The following is a 10,374-nucleotide window of genomic DNA, read 5'->3' on the forward strand; positions in this document are numbered from 1 at the left end:
ATCAAAAGTAACAGATCCACAAGTTTGTCGATCTGCTACTTTTGCTGAAATTTTAATAGCAATGCATTGATATAAACATCTACTGCTTAAATATTGCTTTTAAGCATTTACTTCTGAATTCTTCATTTCGTTATGTAAGTAGTACTCTAGTTCTGGATGATAGATACTCCTGGGGTTGGGGACTTTGTCCATCACTGCTTAGTTGCTCACAACGAACGTATAATTTACATTTGCTTCCTTTCTGCATGATTTGCACATAAGTATGAGAGAAAGCGATTAGTGTTTCTCTTCTTGCCCTGCATAAACTTTAAGACAGTGAACCGTTTATCATGTCCCTCATGGTTTGGAGCGTTTCAGTTTGATTGCGCTTCTTTATGTACGCATGTTTCCTCGGAGGAATGTAGTCACTGTGCATTTTCCTCTGTTTCATCATGAGTCGTCTTAAACCACATATTAGCCCACAGACTCTATGCTCCTACTTTCCACTTGTGCAGCAGCCCAGCACTGGTGGAACCTAACAAAGTACCTTTACTCCAGTACAATGTTGAGGTACTTTTACTTTACTTGAATATCACATTCCTTTTTATCTACTTTATCTACAGTCTCAGAGGCAAAGGCTGTGCTTTTGACAGCTTTAGTTATTCTTTAAAAACATATACTGTACATTAAAGCGGCACTATGTCATTTGTGGCTTTGTTAGTACCCGTGTGTGTTTGTGCCTGTACGGGTGAGCATGGTTGCTATGGTTAGTGTGTGACGTCACTGCACCACTCAGTTCACACGGGTGTGATTTTTTTGAGTGGTGCAAACCACTCCAACAACTGGCTTTGTTAGTACCCGTGTGTGTTTGTGCCTGTACGGGTGAGCATGGTTGCTATGGTTAGTGTGTGACGTCACTGCACCACTCAGTTCACACGGGTGTGATTTTTTTATTGTTGAATGAATACAATGTAATGCCGTTATTGCAGTGGGGAAAAAAGCATTCAGGTGGCATATAGTGATGGTTTTAGAATGTTCCTGAAACTCCCAAGATGGACCAGTGCTAGTGAAATGTTTGTGACTAGTTATAATACCACCTTTTATGCTGTATTGAGGAATTTTATGTTTATATTCTTATGTAGACCGAAGGAGTCTACCGAAGGAGTACATTTGTTTTAAAATATATTTAGATTGTTATTATCGTGAGAACGATGGCTTCCATTTCTACATTGCAACTTTTCAGGAAAAGAAAGCCTGCAGTTTAGCTATTAGCTTGGATTCCCGATCGATGATGTCACTGCCCACAGCCCTCCTATGAGACACAGACTGAGTAGAACAAAATTGTGGTATTTTATCGTGAACATTAGTGAGGACCAATTATATGAGGATAAATTGAAAAGTGGTGAAGTGGTCCTTTAACAGAGATCAGAGTGATACAAGGTTTTCCTCTCTTACGCTTCTGGAAACACTGGAGGCAATGCTTATATGTTTTTAATTGATATAGCCTTCTGGAGTGAAAAGTGTCTATATCTGTTTTGTATAATAGGACCTATTGTGTCTGAAATAAAGTTTATCATAGTGTATAGAGTATGTTAATACAATATAACTCATACCATTGGGGTGTCAAAGGTCATTGCTTCAATGTATCCCCTCAGCATGCAGGCCGGCTCTATTAGCTCAATGGTAAAAATGTCAGCACTTGAAACCGGGTTCAAATCCGGGGTAGAATAGGAAAGTAGTGCAGCTTTAAGTCAAGTAAAGAAGTGTGAGTGCTTCATCCAGCACTGTGCAGTGTCTCAGTGGCTCAGTCCCCGGGCGGCCGGGATGCAGCTGTGCATGGTGGTCCTCTGATGACATGGAGGAGCAACGCTATGGTTTCTGACAGTCCACTCCGCTCCTGGATCTGTGTTTACTTGACGTGTGTGTGTGTGCGTGAGTGTGCGTGAGTGTGCGTGTGTGTGTGTGCGTGCGTGCGTGCGTGCCTGCGTGCCTGCGTGCGTGCGTGCGTGCGTGCGTGCGTGCGTGCGTGCGTGCGCGTGTGTCCTGGCTGCACACACCCAGCCATGCAGCCACGCAAGCATAAAAACTGTACATATAGGTGGAAACCTCATATGTCCAAAACTGTTACTTTTCAGGATTCAAATTAAAAAATGGCAAAAAGCAGCAGATCTACAAGCTCAAAACGTGCCGCTTTTTGCCTCGATTCAAGCTTGTCGATCTGCTACTTTTGATGTGACGCTGTAGTACGATCGAGCAGGGCGAAAAACACAACAACTCTTAGAATATGGAGCTAAGAGGTTTGTTTCTGCCCGACAGCAACAATATGCATTCACACGCTTGTGTGGCGTGCAGAAGATCTGTTAGAAATATATATATACAACAGCACTCACATATAAACTACTCTCAGGTCTTGTACTTTGGCTCTAATTAGTTCTATTTTCTGCATGGACCATGAAATGTCTTGTTGTTTGTATGACAAAAACCTCAGTTTTTCGGGGAAGAAAAGCGGCAAGGGCAAAACAATGAGCTATCCGAGCTATTTTGGAGCGTGTGGCCTCACACAGCTCCACATAGCTGCGGCCACTCTCCCTCTAGTCCAGTGGTTCTCAAACGTTTCAATGTCAAGGACACCCAGATTGATATGTATTTGGCCGAAAATAATAATAATATTGTTAGGACCCCCATAAGAGAAGACTATATAATAACAATCAGAATTATTAAAAAATCAGAAAAAATAAAAAACGTAAAAAATAAAAATAAATCCAGAAATAGCAGATTTTTTTTAATGAATATCCAACGTGTAAAATATAGATAAAGTGGTATAACCATGATTGTGATGTTTAACTCTTTTTGCTGGGGAGCCCCTGGAACCACCCCAAGGACCTCGATGAACCACGTTTTATTTCTTTATTTTGTTTCTGGGTGCTTCTATCTCCCCTGGGCTAGAACCAGTGTGATCCTAAAAGTGTCAAAACCATCCCGTCCTCCTCACCTGTGAGGCTGAACACACTCTGGGACATAAAGTCAGCATCGCTCCATACCTGCTCTCAATCAAACTAAAGATAGATTTATTTGTTTTTAGTTTTATACAAAGTGCTTCATTGCAGTGTGCATTCCACACAATGGCAGAGGGAACCATGCAAGGCACCAAGCTGCTCATTGGGAGAAGTTATAGGGGTTCAGTCACAGTGTCTCGCCCAATGACTCCGGAGTCTGGAGGGAATCGAACCGGGAACCATTTTCCGATTCTCAAGCGGCCACTCTCTGCTACCTGATATTTGGATAGAGAGGGAGAAGTGACCTTCTGCCTCAGTGTGTCAGCTGTCTCTCTGAGTCCATCTGGCCCGGCTAGACCTAAAATAGCACCGTAGACCCCCCCACCCCACATCCCCACTTCCCTCCGGTCCTGCCAGAGGGTGCTATTTGAACCCTCTGTGTCTCAGCATTCACAGGAAAGCACTCTAACCCGACCTGCCAAGCAGCCATTTAAACCTCACGTGTGCGTATATTTCTGCTGAGGCATGCCCCCCAGGCTGGGGCGGGGTGCTGAGGCATGCCCCCCAGGCTGGGCCGGGGTGCTGTGATATCATTTGTCTCTAGCTGGGACTCATACAACCAGTGGTTTGCAAACGTTCTTGTTCCCGAAGCACACCTGTATTCATAGTGAAAATAACCAATCTACAAGCTCACAGTCACAACGCATCTGTAATCATAGTGAAAAGAATCTACAAGCTCACAACACATCTGTATTCATAGTGAAAATAATCTACAAGCTCACAACACATCTGTATTCATAGTGAAAATAATCTACAAGCTCACAACACATCTGTATTCATAGTGAAAATAACCACACACATCGCATTATGAGGTGTTGTGAGCTTATTTGTGGCCAAAATAACAACACTGGCCAAACATGGCCAGCAGTCTTGTACAGCAGAGTTGAAGTCCACATACAAGCTCTGACAGTGTGAAATTAGGTTCCGTAAACGTTTCCAAATGTGATGGAACCGATTCCGGTTCCTCCGGTTCCTGAATCCCAGGTGTATATTTCACGTTGTTGGGCACAGCGGCGTGGGAAGCTCTGCCCTACAAGAGGATTCATGAGCCCAGCTGGGGATGTTGTACCACAAACGTTATGATGGCGTTTGAAGGATGTCGGCGCGGCACAATGGAGGCCTTGAGCCTCAGTCTCAGCTGACGGACGTGACACATTGTCCTGGGATCAGGTCTGAAGAAAGCTGGGGGTCAACTGGGGTTAATACCCGTCTCCCCCAACAACCCCTCCCCCCCGCCCACCCCCCCACCCCCCGCCACAGGCCACCTGGAGGACCCCTGCGGAGCGGCTCACTGGGCTTATCTCTCGCTCGCACGCACACACACACACACACACACACACACACACACACACACACACACACACACACACACACACACACACACACACACACACACACACACACACACACACACACACACACACACACACACACACACAGTTGCACTCTCTCTCTCTCTCTCTCTCTTTCTCTCTCGCATGCACACATGCAGCTCTTTCTTCCACTCTCCCTCCATCTCTAGTCTTCCTCTCTCACACCCCCCCCCCCCCCCCCCCCTTCCCTTGTCTTTGAAGGGTGGTCTGGTCTGTAAGATGCTGATCCTGTATGCACTGCACTGTAGGATGAAAGGCCTGGCAGAGCAGAGCACAGGGCCGGGTCACCTCTATAGCTGAGTGTTCAATCCATGGGGTTTCAATGGAACCCCTTTCTGTTTGGGTTGACCTCGAGGGGCGGGGGGCTGTCACCCCAGAGGTTAGCGGCCTGCCAGGGGAGACCCCGCCTCCTGTCAGCGTCACATGATTTATGAGGCTGAGACACAATCCCTCCTTCTGTAAGATATACAGTCAATACTGTCAAGTCATTCACTCTTCTCTTCTCTTCTCTTCTCTTCTCTTCTCTTCTCTTCTCTTCTCTTCTCTTCTCTTCTCTTCTCTTCTCTTCTCTTCTCTTCTCTTCTCTTCTCTTCTCTTCTCTTCTCTTCTCTTCTCTTCTCTTCTCTCCTCTCCTCTCCTCTTCTCTTTGTTAGGACCACAATGGCAACAAGTCCCCAGTACTTTTTTGTGTTATCCATTTGTCTGACTGTATCACGTGCTGTTTGCATTTCTGACTAATAATTTACATAATGAAGTATTCTCTTCTCTTTTCTGACTCTCCCTTCCCGTCTCTTATCTTATCTTATCCTATCTTGCCTGCCATCAACCTTCATCAGTGGCAAATGTTTGGAACTTGACACAATGTTCGGAATGTTTGGACATAGTGTAAGGACAAAAGTGTTTGAGATGCTATCAGTGCTGTGCTGACTGCCTCCTGCTGGGACCTTACCTTTTAGGCAGACATACTGCAGTGTAAATACCTGCTCACTTCTGTTCTGGGACGTCCTGTGAGGTAATAGCAGAGCCGTGTTTGGCCAATGGGTTTTCTTTTTTTCCATGGGCCTGCAGCCGAAGTAAAGGGATTGTTAAGTGGATTTCAATTTCATGCATTTCTTCCAGTGGAAAGTTTCATTTGTTCCCATTCTCCGGCCTTCCTGGGACGTTTCCCATTAGCCAGGATTTCATAGCTTCATTTTGGATTGAATCCCCATATTTTCAAGGGAAACTGCTCTTCTAATCCACCACCTACCCGTACCCCACCCCACCCCTCAACCCCCCCGCCTCAGTTTCTAAAACGGGTTTTGGAGGGAGAGGAGCAGTGTTGCCATGTCTGCTTAATTATAAGCAAATTTGTGCTTATTTTGTACTTACTTATTTTGATTCCTAAACAAGTTGAAACAAGTGGTTCTCAAACTGTTTCATGTGAAGGACCCCCAAATTGATATATAGGCCTATTTGTCCACGGAAACCCAACTGAACATTTTGTAGTGGTGCACCGAATATTCGGCCGCAAATTGATATATAGGCCTATTTGTCCACGGAAACCCAACTGAACATTTTGTAGTGGTGCACCGAATATTCGGCCGCAGAAAAAATTTGTCCGAAAATGGCTAAAATGCATTTTCAGCCTATTCAGTTTCGGACTGAATAGTGTATGCAATTAATGCATTTAAAAGAGCTGAATAAAGGTTTTATGGACCCATAATAGTGATTATTATTTAGGTTAAGTTTTGCCATAACCATTTATTTTGCCATAATCAGGTAGCTTTAAGTTACGGCCATGACAGCAATGGTAGGAAAAAAGATATATAATATTAATCATATTCGGCTATTCGGTATTCGGTTTTCGGCCAACTGTTTCCTATATTCGGTATTCGGTTTTGGCCAAGAATTTCCCTTTCGGTGCATCCCTAAAATATTGTGTTCCCGGGACCCCCTTACCATAATTAAGATGTATTTTTTCCTAAGATTCGTTCTGAAAATAGCCAATGCATATAAGTTTAAGGTGCTCATGTGGCCTAGTTGCTAGAACTTGATTCTTTTGGGCTTGTTTTCATAGTCCCGGTTGATTATTTCTCTCGCTAAATCTGGCAACACTAGAGAGGAGGAGGAGCAGGAGGAGCAACTTGGAGGAATGTTCCTGGGCTCGGAGGCGTCATGCGGCGTAGTGACTGGACACGCTGCCAGCCAGCCTCTTCTAGGGTCTCCTCTCCTCTCTGAGGGACGAGCCCCCATTTCCTGGAAGTCTCAATTTACCTTTTGAATAGTAGCGAAAAAGAGAGAGAGAGAGAGAGAGAAAAAAGGGAACAATATATCATGGAAGCCGGCTGTCTGCTTGAAACAGGGAATTAGCGGGCTAGCGGTGGGTGGGTGGGTGGGGGGGGGGGGGGGGGGGGGGTGGGGTATTAGTGAAGAGTTATGGCAACGCCAGCAAGGCACGGTGGTGCTATAGTATAGCGCACATTCATTGCACTTGATTCATTCCCTCTGGCATCTGATGACACGCTTGTTAGTTTGCACTGGCCGGTGTGCAAGCCATTCAGGTCTCCCTCTCTCTCTCTCTCTGCTGACAATAGGAAGTGTCAGGGAAAATATACAATCACAGTTTGCAGCTCTCAGTGTCTTGAACGTGTGCACGTGTGTACTGTGCGTGTGCGTGTGCACGGCTCGGCTCCCTGGGGCGACCTTGAGCAGTGGTGGAAGACGTACTCCAGTTAACCAGTTACTCTAGTAAAAGTACTGCATTCAAAGGCTTACTTGAGTAAAGGTATTACAAAAGTGTCTGCATCAAAGTTGACCTAAAGTACAGTATATACCAAAAGTGAAGGTACTCATTATGCATATTTTCTAGTCAAAATCTTTTTAAATAGCTGATCTACAAGCTTGCAACTAGACCAAGTGTAAAGACATGGCTTAATGCAGTGGTTCCCAGGGGTCCGCGACGCATAGCCAGGGGGTCCGCGAAATAATAATAAGTAATAATAATAATAATAATACGTTTTTTTCCCCTTTTTTGCCAGTGAATTATGGTATGTGTGATTTGTGAGCTTACCATAATCACAGTAATCCATCTATTCTAAGATAGCATCTTAAAATAATGTTGTGAAAATGTGTTGTGATTTTGATTGAAAAGTTGTAATACAAATAGTTCCAATGGCATCTAAATGTAAGGTTGCAAATTATCGGTGTTGCGAGGATGAGGGGGTACCTGGAAAAAAATCTTCCCCCCAAGGGGTACCTGGGCCAAAAAAGTTTGGGAACCCCTGGCTTAATGTAAGTTTTGTAATAATAATAAAAATGTACAAGGAGATTGAATCAAATATCCAATCATTCCCATAGCACTCAATTCATTCATTCCCCTCTGGCACTCGATGACGTGCTTGTTAGTTTGCATTGGCTGGCGTGTGCAGCACGGTGCTCGCTCGCTCGCCATTCAGGGCTCTTTCTCTCTCTCTCTCTCTCTCTCTCTCTCTCTCTGCTGACAATGGGAAGTGTCAGGGAAAATATACAGTCTCAGTTTGTGGCTCTCAACGTGTGTGTGTGTGTGTGTGTGTGTGTGTGTGTGTGTGTGTGTGTGTGTGTGTGTGTGTGTGTGTGTGTGTGTGTGTGTGTGTGTGTGTGTGTGTGTGTGTGTGTGTCATTTTGTAAGCGCTGCTGCTGCTACAGCATAATGCCGGTGATGAGGACCGCGTCTGTCTCCTCCACTCAGATCAATACACCGCACTCTTCCCTCCGCGGCAGCCAATAGCAGATCTGTCTCTTTCCGTTTCCGCCGCTCCGGTCGCTACACAGTAAAAGTCCCCAGTAATATAATAACTCATCCATTTGTAGCTCTGAGAGGTCAATGATTTGGTACTTAGGGAAAAAAAGCATTGCCCCTTTTGGGTCTGTAACTCTTGAGAGTGTACAGACTACTGTACACAATTAACCGAATGGATCGTAACTCTGAGAGCAAGACGATTTGAAGACGTTAGGAACCAAATGGACCGGTTTGGGTCCATTTGGTTCATCCGGTTACATTGTGCACACTCTTGAGATTGAACCACTTAAACCCCAGTATCCGTATTGTGAGGAAAGCTTTCGCAGATCGACAAGCAACCGCGACGCGTTGTGCTTTTGCGTTGCAACTCTCTGTGTTGTTAGGTCTTGAGGATGGATCACGTGATACAGTCAGACTGCCTCAGCCTCAGCAGGGATTCAGTCTGCCCGTACTGCAGAGTGGAAATGTTTGGCCAGTGTTATCTTTGGAAAGTGTCGACTCCACAGAAACCTGGGGGGGGGGAGTCCAGTGTCAAGGAGCCCAGACATCCAGGATTTCACTATTACTAAGAGAGGCTGTGGGGAGGAGGAGGGGTCTCCGAAATGTAGACAAGTTGAGGGGGGCAAGGGGAGATAAATGAGGCAAAATTAAAAAGGGTACTGTCAGACGGTACCAATATCTAAAGAACAATCTGTAATGTCGCTGGAGAGCAAAAACATAACCCAAGGCTTGTTCAGTCGATTTCATGCGTACGTGTGTGTGTGCGTGCGTGCTCGTGTGTGTGTGCCTATATGCTAGTGTGCGTGCGTGTGTTACAAAGTCTTTAGCCTGATCCTGAGGGAACCTGATCAGTGCCGCTTAGTTTCCTGAAGTGTTTTGTGTGTGTGTGTGTGTGTGTGTGTGTGTGTGTGTGTGTGTGTGTGTGAGTGTGTGTGTGTGTGTGTGTGTGTGTGTGTGTGTGTGTATGTGTGTGTGTGTGTGTGTGTGTGTGTGTGTGTGTGTGTGTGTGTGTGTGTGTGGGGGGGGGGGGGTCTACACAAACAACACAGACCACAGCCCAGACCAGATGTATAGTACATCCAGTGATGAGAGCTTCATTGACGGAGCTGTTGAGATGGATTTTAAGACAACGGAAAGCTGTGTTTTTAGCTGACACAGCTCGGATGGTGTTTTGTCATGGTGCTGGGGGGGGGGGACAAAGAGCTCCATGTGCGTCCCGTCCGCAGCCAACGGCAGTGTAACCCTAGTCCCCCCAGTAGCGATGGAGAGGAGGGAGGGCCTCATCCACTTAATGCAGGAATCCATCTCCATTCCCTCGGCCTTTATTAACTGTGATTATCCAGTCATATAATGATCTCCAGGGGGTCAGCGGCAGATTGTATGAGCCGCTATATGTTCTGTGTGTTTGTGTGGCTGGTGGGCAGCATGACAAATTAGCACCCTACAGAAAATGGTGTGTTTTTCTATAGATGTTTGTTTCGTCAAAACAGCATGTGTGCTTCCTGGCTTGGCAGAGACGGAAGGTTCCCTGCATAAAAGATACATTCATGAGGCTTTCAGACCGGGACGGTTTCTCATGGACGACACTGCTGTCTTACTTTGACACATGTTTGGTCTCTTCATGTTGAAGACCAACCGCTGGCCTCTTGTCTCTTCTGGTGTGTCCCCAACCGCCTCTAATGCCTCATTTAACCACTTAAGCCCTATTTCATACTTCACTGTCACTGTCGGGCACAAATCTCCTATCCATCTTTCAACGTTTTCCTTTTCTTTATTATGAATGAATGAATGAATGAATGAATGAATGAATGAATGCATGAATGCATGAATGCATGAATGACCTTTTCAGAAATAGTTACAATATTCCAAGATATATATTGGATTGTCTTTCTTATACACTGGTTACCGTTATTGCTGATCATAACAACATAGATACCGACAGTATCTATGTATTATGTGTATTTAAATCAGTGGTATTTAAAACCCTTTATGTCTGTGTGTGCGTTTTACAAATATTGAAAAGTATTAAAGTGCTCCTGACTTAACCTCCTAACTCCATTGGATCCTCAAACTGTCGTTCAAACCACCTAACTCCAACTCAGGGTTTTTCCCCGTCTGACTTCGTCATTATAATCAATGCATGATGGATAAAGCAACTACTTTATCTCCACATTCACAGGTCAAAAACCTCCTAACTCCACTTGAG

Source organism: Electrona antarctica (genome assembly GCF_951216825.1).
Source record: "Electrona antarctica genome assembly, chromosome: 6".
NCBI classification, from domain to species: domain Eukaryota; kingdom Metazoa; phylum Chordata; class Actinopteri; order Myctophiformes; family Myctophidae; genus Electrona; species Electrona antarctica.